The sequence below is a fragment of the Meles meles genome, chromosome 13 (genome assembly GCF_922984935.1).
Source record: "Meles meles chromosome 13, mMelMel3.1 paternal haplotype, whole genome shotgun sequence".
In the NCBI taxonomy this organism is placed as follows: Eukaryota; Metazoa; Chordata; class Mammalia; order Carnivora; family Mustelidae; genus Meles; species Meles meles.
In genome coordinates, this window is record NC_060078.1 from 69,141,159 (window position 1) to 69,157,795 (window position 16,637).

The window sequence follows — 16,637 nt, forward strand, 5'->3', positions numbered from 1 at the left end:
GACTCTCCCAGAGGAGCCATTTTTCTGCCAGCTCTCACGAGTCAGTTGTCAAGAAGCCTCTAGGTGACAGAGGGAGCTGTGAGATCCACTGAGTTGGTCCAGCAGAGAAGATGGCTGCTGGCGTCCTCAGGAGCCTTTCCGGTGTCCCTGTAACCTCCTTTGCCTCTCCCAGAGCCTGTGGAGAACTTCCCTGGCGGTTCCCACAGTTACATGGGCCTCCTGGGGACTTCCCTCACTCAGCCAAAACCCAAGGGCCGCTCCACCCATCACCCATGGGCATCAGCTAACCGCAGCCCTGCCCTCCGGGCTCCTGCTTGGTCTCCCTGTTGGCCATCATGTTCCTAGTCCAAATATTTTCTTAGCTGCCGGCCCAGACACTGACCTTTCCCATATCACAGGACATCTGCATCAAAGGGATGAGACCAGAGATTTGTATGTTTGGAATCAATGGAGATAAGAAAGAAGAGGGTGTTGACTCATTTTCTTTCGGTCCGTTCCTCCATTTTGTTTTATTTTGTTTTATGAGAGAGATACTTCTAGCTTACCCTGAGGATGCTCGGCCTCTTTGCATGGCCTTTCCTGATCCTTCTTGGCAGCGGTCCCCTTGCTGGCAAAAACACTAGTCAGTGGAAGGCCACAATGTGTGGTCTGGGACCATTAGCATCGGAATTACCAGACCTGGAGGAGACTTGTTAAAAGGGTAGGCTCTTGAGGTCCACTCCGGACTCACAGATACAGAAGAACTTCTGTGAGCTGTGCTCAAGAGTCTGCATTTTTAACCATCACCCCGAGAGTGGCTGAAGTGTGATAAAGCTTGAGGACCATTGGTTTGAAACCCAATATTTAGACCTGAATGTGGAATGTTAGCTCTGGATTTATATTCTCTCTCCTCATTTTCTCTTTGGAGAAAGGTCTTCCATGCACGAGGTAATATGTCTACAAGTTTCTTGAGAATTTGTAGTCCTCTCCCTCCTTACTCCCTATCCTCCACCCCCAGCTCAGCACCAACCCACGAAAGATGCTTGCTTGGTGTAAACTGGGCTGGACTGATTATGGTTGCATCCAGAAAAAAACAAACAAACCACGATTAGTGCCAATTTCCGTTTGATGGCCTAGTGCTTGGAAAGAGCTGGGCTGCAGCCAGGTCAAGAGACTGGCACCGACTAATGATGCCAAGAACAAAGTTTCTTTTTTAAAGGAGATCTTTAAAAAACAGATTAAGGACAGCAGGTATCTTGGACCTGGGGCTGCAGCCAAGGTCCAGCTTAGCCTCATTTGAGCTGAAATAGTTGAATTACTTCTCATAATTTCTGATACATTTAAAAAAAATGAATTGTAATAAGAGGGCCTTTTTATTCCTCTATTTTTTATGGTTGCCTTTGAATTCAAAGGACCCTGAATAAAAATAGCTTCAGTCACCCTAAGATGGAAAATGAAATCTATTTGCTCAGCAGATTTTCTTGGTATTAGTTACTGACCGTGATGAGTCAGTTAGTAATCAAGGCAGCGTTCTAGTTCTGAGCTTGTCGCTAGATCAATATGGATTGTATTAATGGGGCAGAGAACCGCCTTGCATAGCTGTTGTGAACTTCTGCTTGCTTCATTCACCTGCTTCTGCTCTGGGGTTGCCCAGGGTGGAAAAGGCAAAAGGGCCTTGTTCTCCCTGAATCTTTGCCTGATTTTTGCATAGTGCCTCTTCTCGTCTGCTGTAAGCCCTGCAGCTGGGCACCCTGGAGGTTGAGCCCTGACTCTCCAAAGAATGTTTAATCTCTCTAAGCCTCTGTTTTTCCAGATGCAATCCATCTCTGAAGATTTCTGTACAATTGTTTTTTTATTTTTTAAGTGTATCTTCTTTGAATGTAATGCATCCGAAATTCATCTGGGTTGTACATTTCACTAGTTCATTCCTTTTTCCTGCTGAGTAGTATTCTCTGGTAAGGATGTGATAAGGACTGTTTTTCTACTTACTAGTTGAGAATACTGGATTGCTTGTATTTTTTCATTGTTAAATATTTGCTGTAAATATTTGTGTGTTTGTTTTTGCGCGAACTTCATTTTTGTTTGGAAGCAGGATTCTCGAGGAACGTTTGTGAAGGTGATTTCTTTGTGGAGAGGTCTGGGTTGAGTGCTTCTTGTGTTAGCTTAAGGCTAAGAGTGGGGCTGCCCCAGGACCCTGGGAGAGCTTGATATGTGCTGTTTCTGCAGTGATGGGAACAGGCCGGCTCGGTGTATATATACAGAACACTGAGATACTGTCCACAGATGGCAAGCAAGGGGGGTATGCATGTTAGGCTCATCCTCTGCTCGTTCTCAAGCTCCCCAGTCCCAGTGGATGGCAGAAACTGTGTGTTTCCACTACAGAGATGATGAATGCTGAGAGGTGACCAAGTGGCCTCTGTGGCTGTTTGTCTCCGAAGAAATGAATCAGGTGCAGGTTCATGCTCAGCCCATACTTACTATCATTTTTTCCTTTCATCTTTCTTTTACAGTTTTTGTAAAAGACTTGACTTGTGCCTTGGAGGTGTGGAATAGCGCATCCTCTTGGTTTCTTGGGATACAAATATTTCTGGCTGAGGCCGAGTATGGAAAGCCCAAGGCCTGGGCTCCATATTGCTCACACCCTGTATAGTTTCAGGCAGGTCACTTTGATCTGAGTCTCAGTTTCTCCTTTTTAGTAGGGGAATTAACGGATATTTACGCATAGAGTGGTTGTGAGCATTCACATGAGGTAAATGGACCTGGCGGAGAGGAAGCCCCATGGGTCTTCCAGCCCTGGGGAAATGTGCATGTGCATGCCTCCCCTCTGCTCCTTCTCCTTTCCCTTGCTGGGCTCATTGCCCTGCTCACCACTGGGTCCTGAAGACCTGGTGCCTAGTGGTCCCTTAGTGCCCCTGCTTCTGCAGAGATGGGGCTTTGCAGATGTAATCGGCTTGAAAGGGCTAGAGGTGGGTGTGTGAGGGGCTTGATGTGACCGTGTGCAACGTACTTCATCTGCAATGAAATCTTTTCTGTAGATCAAAGGCATGTTGACAGACATCATTTTGTGAGCTGAAGACCTACTTCCCCGCCCATGCCCCTTTGCTTCTGCCTCTGCTGCCCTCTCTGCAAAAGCGCTTTGTTAGGAGTCAGGAGACCCAATTCTGCTCTTTGTGCTTCTTGTTTTGTGTTTTTGAACAAGTCAGGTGCTTCTTTGAATTTCAGTTTTCTTATCTGTAAAATGTGGATAAAGATTCTACCTTCTCCTCAGGGAATTTGAAAGCTATAACGTGCTGTGTCAACCTAAACCATTATTACTACTGTTATTTAACACTTCCTATGATATGAGTTTAGTGTTTTACTTGCTCAAGAATGACAACTTCTCCCCCCAATTCCAACCTCTGCCATCTTTTAAAAACGCACTACTGGGCGCCTGGGTGGCTCAGTGGGTTAAGCCGCTGCCTTCAGCTCAGGTCATGATCTCAGGGTCCTGGGATCGAGTCCCACATCGGGACTCAGCAGAGAGCCTGCTTCCCTTCCTCTCTCTCTGCCTGCCTCTCTTGTGATTTCTCTCTGTCAAATAAATAAATAAAATCTTAAAAAAAAAAACGCACTACTGGGTATTTACTCTAAAGATACAAATGTCGTGATCCGAAGGGGCACGTGTACCTGAATGTTTATAGCAGCAATGTCCACAATAGCCAAACTATGGAAAGAGCCTAGATGTCCATCAGCAGATGAATGGATAAAGAAGATGTCACACACACACACACACACACACACACACACACACGATGGAATACTATGCAGCAAGCAAAAAGACATGAAGTCTTGCCATTTGCAATGACATGGATGGAACTAGAGGGTATTATGCTAAGCAAAATAAGTCAATCATAGAAAGACAATTATCATATGATCTCTGTGATATGAGGAATTTGAGAGAGGCACAGCAGGGGGTTGTGGGGGGAAGGGAGGGAAAAAATAAAACAAGATGGGACCATGGAGGTAGACAAACCATAAGAGACTCCTATTCTCAGGAAACAAACTTGAGAGTTGCTGGGGGGAGGGGAGGAATAGGGTGGCTGGATTATGGACATGGGGGAGGGTATGTGCTATGGTGAGTGCTGTGAATTGTATAAGACTGATGATTCACAGACCTGTACCCCTGAAACAAATATTACATTATAGGTCAATAAAAACAAATAAATAAAAAGGGGGAAATGGACTAGAGAAAAGATATCCAAAGGAGTAACTTTCTAATTGTGAAATTTCTAGTGCTTTGGTCCTAGGATAGTCTAGCTATCTGAGATGATGGATAACTTCCTGGATTCCCTAAAAGAGTGTCATTTAGACAGTTGAGTATTTTGCTTGCATCTCAGGCTGCCTCTGAATCACACGCCTGGAGGCTCACTTCAGGCTTGTGGGTGGCTTAGAGATTTGTTTTAGAAACAAGGTTTATGTGTCGATTGCACTTCCTCTGTGGTTCTCTCATTGTCTATTTCTGACAATATTTGCATGAAACCAGAGATTTGATTTCAAGAACATCTGTTCTCACGATTCATTTCCCACCTGAATCAACACTCTCCCTCCTGGACTGAAAGAGCTTCTCTGCTCAGCAGTATTTGGGGTGTGGGCAGCAGGGAGAGGGGAAAAGCGTGATGGGGACGTTCATGAACACAAACAAGTTTGCAAGTCACCCAGCCTCAGAGGAAGATGGGATGAATGTGTAAGCCTTGTGGGATTCGTGTTTGTTAGCCCAGTTTTTCCAATGGGCACTTATTCTTGCAAGCCTCAGGACTTAAAATAATTTAGCTGCTTTGGTTAGAAATCTTCCTCCCAGGTGAAGCTCTTCCTAACCACAACGTAGAGCATGTGGAGTTTTTGGAGCACCTGTTGCTGCCTGGCTTTGCTTTTTGTCCTCAAAATAAAAGGCACGGAGGCTGACCCTAGACATTAACGCTTGAGCTGTGTTATACTGCTGGTGATATCTTTGGGTTCATAAAGGCTAAGGAACTCTGGTCTTGTACCAAATGACCTCAAGGTCCAGTGCTAGAGGAACAGGGCATGGAGGAGTGACCGCTAAAGGAGGGCCATGGCTGGGCTAGTGAGCCCGGGGTGGGAGGGGCGTGTGATGTGGGCTGGATTATAGACAGGTGCCCCCCACCCCCCTCTGCCACCACCTCCAGGGCTCCCTGCCCGGCCTGAAATCCTCACAGTAGGAAATTACTGTGGTTTTTAAGCAGGGACAGGAGTGATCAGATTTATACTTTCCAAAGGCTGCTCAGGAGTGCCGGGGTGGCTCAGTCGTTTGAGCATCAGACTCTTGATCTCAGCTCAGGTCTTGATCTCAGCGTCATGAGTTCAAGTCCTGTTTTGGTTCCGCATTGAGTCTACCGAAAAGAAAAAGAAAGGCCACTCAGACTGCAGGTGAGGCGTGGAGGGGAGGAGTGCAGAGCAGGCCCCTGCGTGTGGCGGTCCAGGCCAGGGAAATGCCCCAACACCGTTGAGGTCTTGTATCTGCCCTGCCTGGACTTCAGAATTATTCTGTCTGCTCTTTCGCCTCTGACCGGTGCCAGTGTCCTCGCTTGCCACGTTCTGCTCTGAGCATTAAGTCAGCCTCCTTTCCTACTCTGTTTTCCCACGGAAACCCTGCTACCTAACTAGGCTCTTCCCCTCATCTGCCTGGGGTCAGGCTCGGGCGTTGACAATCCGGGTTCCTGGTGGATTATCATTTCCTTGGGCACGGGGCTCAGTCTCCCTCATGGTAGTATTAACCGTGGAAGCCGGCTCGCATGTGTGGACGTGTTCGAGTATACATTCTTCTACACGTGTTAAGTCGCATTTGAAAATACAGGAGTCACTGGGTAATTTTGTTGTTGAGTAAATGAAAGAATGATAAACCAAGGGGTAGAGTTGGGGAGGGAATTTGTGCGAGCTGGTTCTTGTAAAGATCTTGGAAGCCAGATCCTGGAGTGAGACTTGTGTGTAACGTCAGTTACATAGATGGAAATTCCTTGTACCTTGTATACTCTAGGATATTGGGTTTGTGAGTGTTTTTTTGTTTGTTTGTTTGTTTTGTTTTTTGGCTGCCCTGAAATATTTTTGGTTTACTTCTTGGTTCTGAGCTCTGTGCTTGGTCGACGAAACTGTTAAAGAACCAAGTCATCTGTTTTGGAGGCAGACGGGTGAGGTTTGGAAAGACATCTGTTATTGGTTATTCCCAGGACTGCTCCTGCACGCTGAGCTAAAGAAAGTGGTCACCTGCATGATGTAATTTCAGGGGCATCTGGAAGGACCCCCACTTTTCCCCTAAAGTAATTCTTCCATCTAGTTCATGAATGCCCTTTGTAGTGGGGTCTACAATTTTAAAGGTACAAGTGACTAACAGCAGCAAATCCTTTCTTCAGAGAATCAATGTCCCACCTGAGGACAGGAGAACAAAAAGAGAAGGAAGAAGAGGTTGGGGAGTGTAGACAAGCTCCTCAGAGGGATCTTCCCGCTCAGCTTCTCTGCTCAAAGAGTCTAGGTCAGTGAAGGTTTTCTGTAAAGGGCAAAACAGTGAATCTTTTAGGCTTTGTGGACCATCTGGTGCTGTCACAGCTGCTTGGCTTGTGCAAGCAGCCTCGGTCAGTGTATCAGTGAATGGGCGTGGCTGTGCTCCAACAAAACTACGTACACCACAGGTTGTAGGCTAAGTTCGGCCTGCCAGAGGTAGTTTGTTGACCTTGGTCGAGATTATTCCTGATCCCAAGAAAAAACACCCCCAAACACCACATCTCATGCATTAACCCCACAATAGGATTATTTCTGGCTTCAACTGAATGTCTAGGGTAGGTCAAAAGAATCGTTTTGCTCTCGTGGTCTCTGGGGCTGATGGTGACTTCATCTCAACAGAATTTTTATAGTCACGTTGGCGGGAAGAAGAGAGATGGTTGAACTGCACAGGACTCTTGAGGTTGCCGCCTGAAAGAGACACGTGTCCCTTCTCACTGCTCACTGGGCAATGCAATCCACAAGGTCACGCCTAATAGGGAAGTGCAAGCTTATGAGCACAGAGCGAGAACCAGCATTCTGGGGTGGCCGGTTTGCTCCAACAAGTACCACAGGTGGGGAGACCAGAGTTCAAAAAATGCCTTAATGTCTTCTCACTCCCAACAGAGTGGGTGCAGTTGCTTCCTGCCCTTTGTTCCGCATCCTCAGGTCAGCTCGCCTCCCACAGACCTGATCTGGGTCAACGTTTCCGTAACATTCCTGGAGCCTTCAGGATGCTTACGGTGGTGCCCGACTCAGAACTTACCCAAGTGAGGACCTTAACCCCTTCCTGTTAGAATTAAAGGATGAGTTACCCCACAGCTGAACAGTTTTAAGTTTTTCCAGTTTCCTAAAGGTGACTCTTAATACAAATTCTCAAATTCCAGAATCTAAGAAAGGACTAAGACTGAGGGATTTTTTTTTTTTTTTGGTTGAGTGGGCTGGCCTTTTAGTAGTTCTCTGAGGAATTTTATACATATATCTATGTTTAAATAATTATATAAAAAGTATTTATATAAATATTTAAATAAATAAATATCTAAATAAAATTTAAATATACATATATACATATATGTACATATGTATATATAGGGTACACCTGCTATATATATATAGCAATGTTTAGGCAACCTTTTATTACCTGGACCAAATGTCCTCTCCTGGCTCTTTTCCTACTGCTTCCCATATTTCAGTGTGCCCTTCACCACGCCATGCTCTGAATAGAACAGTCAGTTATGTGTCTTCATGTTATTGTCTTCACCCATGCTGTTCCCTCTGCCTGGAGAGCCAAGCCTCTATTGATCACAAGACCTAGGTCAGTTTTCTTAATAGTGCTCCAGGTCTTGGCTGGGTAGTGGGTTCACAAGGGTTCATTATGTTTTTAAAATCCATCAATAATTCAGATACAAGAAACGTGTCAGCAATGACTGGTGACAGCATGTCATGAATTAAGGGTTGTAATTAATTCAGTTCTGGAAACCTGGGGCTAAACAGATAGGAAGGAAGGAAGGAAGGAATATTATATAGCAGGGGTTGACAAACTATGGCTCAAGGGCCAAATTTGACCCATCAGCTGCTTTGCAAATAAAGTTTTATTAGAACACAGTTACAGTCATTTGTGTATCAACCATGGCATTTTTGCACCTCTGTGGCTGGGTTGAGTAGATGTGATAGAGTCTGAGTGGCCCAGAGAGCCTAAAATATTTATCCTCTGGACGTTGGCAGGACCAGTTGACCATGGGGTCAACACAACAAAACATTGGCACCTGAATGTATTGGGGTTGAAGATATGTTTCTAGTGGGAAGCGATGACTCAGAAGTTTCCCTAGGAGAGGTCACCTCGAGTTCTGTTTCTGTCTCTGATGTTTTATTTACTAGCAACAGAATCCCAAATCACAGGAGCTCAAAGAATAGACCGGGGGTGGGGAGGCGGAGATTTGTTGGCCAACATAACCGAATTTCAGAGAAAGCAGGGGTGGAGCTGGTTTGAGGTTGGTTTTGCTTCCTGGAGTTGGATGCACTCAGCGTTTAGCTTGCTAGTTTTCATGTCTGTTCTTCTTTAGGTTTTGTTATGAGGCGGGGAAAAGGACACCATGTAGCTCTGAACTCATATCTTCCAGCTTTGGGCTAAGAGGAAAATGAGATGCTTTCAAAAAATCATAGGCAAGATTCTAACTGGCTGGGTTTGGACTCTATGCTAACTCCTTGGGCCAATCCTTGGGACCCAGCCTGAGAGATGCTGATTGGCCTAACAGTGCTTTAATGCACTGTGAGGAAATGCGGTTTCACCAGAAGACGTGACCACTGGGGAAATGGTTAGAAACTCCTTCTCCACCACGCTTCTCCTGGACTTGATGGGCAGGCCCCAGTGCAGGAAGCCGTGCCAGAGGCAGTGCTTGCAAATTAGCAGATGCAGGAATCAGAAACTTGAAACAGTGCCCATTGGTTTTGAGACTTTTTGAAGTGAGTGAGTAATTGATTTTTAGTAAGTTTACAGAATCATGCAACCAAGACCACAGTTCAATTCTCGAACATTTCCGCCGCCTGAAAAGGTCCCTTTTGCCAGTTTCTTCCCACCTCCAGCCCTAAGCCAACACTATTCTACTTTCTTTTTCTATGGATTTGCCTTTTCTGGACATTTCCTATGAATGGGACCATCTACCATGTGGTCTTTGCATCTGGCTTTAATTTAACATAATATGATTAACTTCATGACCCTGAAGAGCGTGTGTCAGTATTTTGTTCCTTTTCATGACTGAATAATATTCCATCGCATTCATATACTACCTTTTCCCCTCCTTTTTTTAATTCCCTCATCAGTTGGTGGGCATTTGAATGGTTTCCAGTCCTTGGCTATTCTGAATAATGCTGCTTGCGAACATTTGCCTGCAAACTGCAAACAACTGGGCAGTTGTTTTTATTTCTTTTGGGTCGATACCCCTGGGACTTCTTAAATTCCCCTTTTCCCCTCTTTAGTAGTTTTTTTCCATTTAGTAGTTTTAGAAAACATATAGGTTCAGTTTCAATTTGAGCTGGTTCACTGGTTTTAAAAAACTTTCAATTCAATTAGAAAGTTAATATTTGGATTCACTGTGGGATTTAGTAAATGAGTATATTCATTCCAGTTTCTGGTTCATGTTCCACTTTAGTTCCTGTCCCTGATGGCAATTTAGAAGTCTGTAGCAGGTTCTGTGCTAGAAATGAAGACAGATTAGTGTACATGGAGTGATAGGCTCGTGGAGGAAGAAAACTCATCTCTATATTAAACCCAAGCCTTGCAGTTAAATTACCATCTTCCGTTCACCTTCCATTCCATATCCTGGGGTATAGGATTTTACTCCTTTCATAAAACCTCCTGCAGCCACTGCTGTTAGAAGGTCAAGGATTATTGCCCTGGAGGCCACCAGGGGTAGGCTTTCAGTGTGTGTGAGACAGTGAATCAAGCTTCAGGACAGTAATGTTGTCTGGTGGCAAGAGCAGGGGTATCTCCTCTAGGAGTGGGCTGGTTCCACTGGGAAAAAAGAGCTAGCAAGGTCGGGACTGGCCCTTTCTGTCTTTAACTTGCTGCCCTTCAGTCACTGATCTTACTTTGATACTACCATTTAAGGGTAATTTCCTATCCTTGTAAAACTGTACGAGCAGGTAAAGGAAACATGACTGTAAAAACCCCAACTGTATCTGGTCCTTTTTGATTTTTAACTCCAGAGATACCTGTAATGTATGATCAATCTTTCAAGTGATTGCAACACTTTGGGGGCTCTGGGCTAACTTGAGCTAGAGTTGGCAACTAACTGATCTAAGAAGTGGCCGTTGTGTTCACTAAGAGAGCCCACCAGTGTGCAGGTTCAAGCCTGACATGGAAGACATCGAGAGTCACTTGCTCAGCTGAACTTCCCCACTGTCCTCCTAGATTTCTCCCACATTCCTGCATATCACCAGAAGGCAGGATGGGAGAGGGGAGAGCAGAGGGAGAATTAATGGGAGAGAAGGATCTTTACATTTGCTGCAGTGACCTTTGACATTTGACCTGGAAATTCCATGCCCACTTTCTCCTGTGAAATCCTGGCATCATCAGTATCTGAGCATAAACACCCAAGAATTTGGGTTGACCAGACATCTTTATTGGTGAGCCTCTTCTTTTCTGTAATGAATATTTCAGCAGACAGATGTCCAGGATTACCCAACATCTGCCTGTCAGCTAAGGGAAAGGTATAGAGAAAATCAATAATAATCCAGTGGTTCTTTTTATTTAACAGGGAAACACCAGTCACCATGTTATAGGATTGTTGAATCCAGAGTGGCAGTGGGAGGGGACCATCCCTGATCCTGGAGCCCAGAGCCCTTCCCACTTTCTCCAAAGCCACCCTCAGAATAAGGTCTTCCTCTTCTTCACCCTCTGTGGGTGAGACAAGACCCAGAGCACTTCCCAGATTTTAAGAAGATGAAACTGATGTTCAGTCATCCAGTGACTGAGACCCGTGTGAACTGACTCTTTGGTTCAACCTTCTTTTCTCCTTTCTGAGCTTTGCTTATCCATGATCCCAAATGTTGCTTTTATTTTTGTTTCCAAAGTCTGGGGTTTGGGATAGGGAGATGGAGAAAGAGAGAGTTTAAATCGATTCCTGCCTGCTGCTGGAGCTTTCCCACCTGGTCCTAAGGTCCTAGGAAGAGATGACATTAGTCTGGTTGCTGGCAATGCCCTGAGAAGGTCTGCTGTTGGTTCTGACACTGTAGGAGAGGGCAGTTGCGGACTTTTATCTTCCTATTGGTTTTCTTTTTGTTTAATGTCCACTTACCCTTCCAGAAAGAACATCCTTGTTTTTCTGGGGGAAAAGGAGCACTCCTCTGACTCTACATCCACACGATCTAGAGGCTGTTGGTTTTGCTTCTAGCTCTACAAATGACAATATGGCTCAGGGCTGGCCAATCAGCCTCGACTCCCCTTTGGATCAAAGTTAATGGTTCAGGAAATGGGTATATGACCCAATCTGCATCAAGGAGAATCAGTGCAGAACCTCTGCTTTCACTATGAAAGAAAGGAAGACCTCTGTTTTCTGTTGCACCGGCTGCTAGCCTTTCCAAGATATGTGTTCTCGCAGCTCTGTCCTGCCATCATGATGGGAGAGTCTGAAAACGGAGCAGAGAGAGTGCCGTTGAAAGATGGTGAAACATTAAATCCTCATTCCTTCTCCTTGTTACCACTGTTTTACTTTTTTATTGACGTTTAACATAAATATAATAGAGTACATTAATCTTCAGAGGCCAACTCAACATATCCGTACTGGATATTGGTAAATGTGTATGCATTTGTGTTACCACCACTTAGATCAAAACATAGACTGTTTCAAGCACCCCAGACGGTTCTCTCATGCTCCTTCCTGGATAATAACTTCCCAGAGGGACAGCTAATCCATGCATTCTCAATGGGGTGGCACCAACCAAGGCGATAAGGATTGGTTCTTGGGAGAGGGAGGCAAAAACCCCTTTGCTCTTATAATAGTTTGTGTCCCACCCAAAGGCCACAGTATATTAACAGATATAGAAAATCCCTGTGATGCTAAAATGAAATGGGGAAGGTGTTTTAGGGGAAAAAAGTCTAAAAAGTCTTCTTGTTAGGGTGGGAGAGGGAGGGATGGAGGAAAAAAAATTCGGAGATGCGCTGCACTCAATCTGATGCCATAACTGCTGATTTATTTTCCTTGTGCTTAAACTTGATGACACGCAATCCTACAGTACGCGGCTGGAATCTGGCCCATTATGGCTGGTTCTTCTGTTCAGCATGTTCTTGTGACCTTCATCTCTGTAGTCCATGCATCAGTCATTTGTCCCTTTTTTACTGTTGAATTATTCCATTGCATCAATAGACCACAGTCTATCTATTTGTTCATCTCTTGATAGATATTTACGTTACTTCCGGTTTTACGGTAGATGTAGCTGCTATAAACATTTTGGTGCATGTATTCTGCTGGACATACGTTTTTTCTTGTATATCCTGAGAAGCTGGATCATACAGTAAACATACGTCTCGAACTTTGACCCGGTTTTCCAAAGTGGTCCTAACAATTTCCAGCAGCAGCATAGAAAGTTCTAATTCTATATCCTCTTAACACTTGACATTTCCAGTCTTTTTAATTTGAATCTTCTGGCAGGGTGTGGATCGGCCATCTCCTTGTAATTTAAAGTTGCCTCTCTTTGGTGTTGAGTGCCAGCTCACAGGTCTATTGGCTATTTGGGTCTATCTCCTTTGTGAAATTTCCTTTCAAAACCTCTGCCTGTTTTATGTGGGTTTCCTGTCTTTTTCTTACTGGATGGTCAAATATATGCATTGAGAATATTTCTTCTTCCAATCTATGGTTTGCTTTTAATTCCCTTTCAGGTTACTTTTGCTGAATTAAAGTTCTTGATTTGTTAAAGTCTTAATTTGCAATAGTTCAAAATTTGTTAAACAATTTTGTCATACTGTTTAAGAAATTCTTGCCTACTCTAAAGTGATAAGAATTTCTCCTATATCTTTTCTAGAAGTTCTGTACATTTGACTTTTCCATTTAGGCCTATTCTTGAACTGATATTTATATATGGCATGAATAGGGACAAAGGTTAAAATTTTTTCCCATATGGATATCTAATTGTTCACATACTATCCATTCAATATAAAAAACTAACCATTCCCCCATTAAATTGAAATTATATCTTTATTGTAAATCAAGAGATTTTATATGTATAATCTGTTTCTGGATTCTCTATTCTATTCCATTGGTCCATTTGTCTACCCATGCAGCAGTGGTACATTAATAGAATGGCATTTTTAATGCCATTAATGCCATAATGGTAGTATAATGGTAGTATAAGTAGTATAATGGTAGTATAATGGTAGTAAAATGGTAGTATAAGTCCCCCAGATTTCTTCTTCTTCAAAATTATTTAGGTTATTATAGATTTTATGGATTTTTATATAAGTCTTGTAATGAGCTTGTCAATTTTCACACACATACACACACACACACAAAATCATATGAGATTTTGATTGGAACTAAATCTATAGATGTATTTGGGAAGAATGAACAGCTCAGCAATTCTCAGCAAAGACCCTTGGAGTTCATAAGAGCAGTATATTTCTGTTTATTTAGGTCTTCTGGCAATATTTTGATGCTCTCAGTGTAAAGAACTATACATATTTCTTTATTCTTAGATATTTGGTATTTTAAAATACTACTGTAGATGGTTTTTTTTTAAAGACTTCATTTCCCAAATGTTTCTTGTTAAAGTATGATTTTTTTATGTCGACCTCAGTCATTCAATATTGCTAAATTTACTTATGAATTCTAATGACATGTGTAGATCCTCGGGGAACTTTTACATAGCCAATCATGTCCATTGTGCAGAATGATATTTATATGTCTTTTGTTCCAATTTTTGTACCTTTTAGGTCTTTTTTTTTTTCCCCAGTATTGCACTAGCTAGGATTTCTAGTACAATCTAGAGCACACAGGGTGTTAGAGTACATCCTTTTCTTGCTTCTGATATTGGGGAAATATTTTCCACATTTCATACTTAAATATGATATTCGGTGAAAAATTTAAACTTTAACTGAGATTTAATTTACCCACAATAAACTGCATCCCTTTAAAGTGTACGAATCCGTGAGTCTGATGTTTTGTGCAGCTGTGAAGCCACCTCTGTAATCAAGATACTGACCATTGCCATCACCTCCAAAAATCTGTCAGTGGGCAGAATTCTGAGAGTGGTCCCTAGTGGAACTCATCCTTAATGCCCTCCCCTTCGAGTGTGGATGGAATCGGTGGATATTGTGAGATGTGATTCAGATGGTTATATATGTTATGAAGCAAATGGAGGCCATTCAACTTGACCTAACTTAATCACACAAACCCTTTGAAAGAACAGATATTTAAAGCATGGGAAGGACTTCACCTGCCTTTCTTAGTTTGAAGATGGAGGAGGCCACATGAGAAGGAACTGCAGGTAGCCTCAGGCAGCTTAGCGTGAACTCTGACTGACAGCCAGCAAGGAATCGGGTACCTCAGTCCTACAAACACAAGGACATTCCAACAACCTGAGGCAGCTTGGAAGCAGATTCTTGCATGAGATTTCTGGAGAAAAGCCCAACTCAGCCTTAATTCTGGTCTTGGAAAACCCTCAGGAGACCACCTAGTTGAGCCTGCTTGGGGTTTGGAACTGAAGAACTCAGAGGTATTAAAAGGGTGTTTTAATACTGTTTTAAGCTGCTATGTTTGTGGACATTTTCTAGATAGAATAAAAAACTAATATACATTTTGATATTTGAAAGTGGGTACCGCCATAACAAATACTTAAAATGTGGGAGTGGCTTTGGAATCAGGGAGATGTTGGTAGACTTCCAAAGAACAGAATAGAAAATGTCAAGGTCACCTTGAAAAGACTTTTAGTAGAAATACTACATAGTGAAAGACATTGAGAACACCAAGTGCTTGGAACAAAGGGAGGAACATAATTTTGGAAACTAGAGGAAGACAGATCCTGTTACACGGTGGCAGAAGCTTTGCAGACTTTTCTCTTACAGTTATGTGAAAAGAAAAATATGTAAATGATGATCTGTTTTTTAGAAAAATGTGAAAATAGTCTATTTTTTTAGTTTTTTTTCCCTTTTTAAAAATTTATTTATTTATTTTTTCAGCGTAACAGTATTCATTGTTTTTGCACAACACCCAGTGCTCCATGCAATACATGCCCTCCCTATTACCCACCACCTAGTTCCCCCAACCTCCCCCCCCGCCCCTTCAAAACCCTCAGGTTGTTTTTCAGAGTCCATAGTCTCTTATGGTTCACCTCCCCTTCCAATTTCCCTCAACTTCCTTCTCCTCTCCATCTCCCAATGTCCTCCATGTCATTTGTTATGCTCCACAAATAAGTGAAACCATATGATCCTTGACTCTCTCTGCTTGACTTATTTCACTCAGCATAATCACTTCCAGTCCTGTCCATGTTGCTACAAAAGTTGGGTATTCATCCTTTCTTTTTTTTTTTTTTTTTTTTTGTGAACATATAATGTATTTTTATCCCCAGGGGTACAGGTCTGTGAATCATCAGGTTTACACACTTCACAGCACTCACCATAGCACATACCCTCCCCAATGTCCATAGCCCCCTCCCCCTGTCCCAACCCCACCTCCCCCCAGGAACCCCCAGTTTCTTTTGTGAGATTAAGAGTCATTTATGGTTTGTCTCCCTCCTAATCCCATCTTGTTTCATTTGTTCTTCTCCTATCCACCTAACCCCCCATGTTGCTTCTCCATGTCCTCATATCAGGGAGATCATATGATAGTTATCTTTCTCCGATTGACTTATTTCACTAAGCATGATACCCTCTAGTTCCATCCATGTTGTCGCAAATGGCAAGATTTCATTTCTTTTGATGGCTGCATAGTATTCCATTGTGTATATATACCACATCTTCTTTATCCATTCATCTGTTGATGGACATCTAGGTTCTTTCCATAGTTTGGCTATTGTAGACATTGCTGTTATAAACATTCGGGTACACGTGCCCCTTCGGATCACTATGTTTGTATCTTTAGGGTAAATACCCAGTAGTGCAATTGCTGGGTCATAGGGTAGTTCTATTTTCAACATTTTGAGGAACCTCCACGCTGTTTTCCAGAGTGGTTGCACCAGCTTGCATTCCCACCAACAGTGGGAAAGGGTTCCCCTTTCTCCGCATCCTCGCCAGCATCTGTCATTTCCTGACTTGTTAATTTTAGCCATTCTGACTGGTGCGAGGTGAGATCTCATTGTGGTTTTGATTTGTATTTCCCTGATGCTGAGTGACGTGGAGCACTTTTTCATGTGTCTGTTGGCCATCTGGATGTCTTCTTTGCAGAAATGTCTGTTCATGTCCTCTGCCCATTTCTTGATTGGATTGTTTGTTCTTTGGGTGTTGAGTTTTTTAAGTTCCTTATAGATTTTGGATACTAGCCCTTTATCTGATATGTCGTTTGCAAATATCTTCTCCCATTCTCTCAGTTGTCTTTTGGTTTTGTGAACTGTTTCCTTTGCTGTGCAAAAGCTTTTGATCTTGATGAAATCCCAATAGTTCATTTTTGCCCTTGCTTCGCTTGCCTTTGCCAATATTCCTA

General features: G+C 43.1%; 1 long non-coding RNA gene across 1 annotated transcript in view; it reads left to right on the forward strand.

Moving 5' to 3' along the window:
- LOC123954962 overlaps positions 1-16,637 on the forward strand; it is a 168,158-nt gene that overhangs the window by 127,610 nt on the left and 23,911 nt on the right. The gene's annotated exons all lie outside the window — the stretch shown is intronic.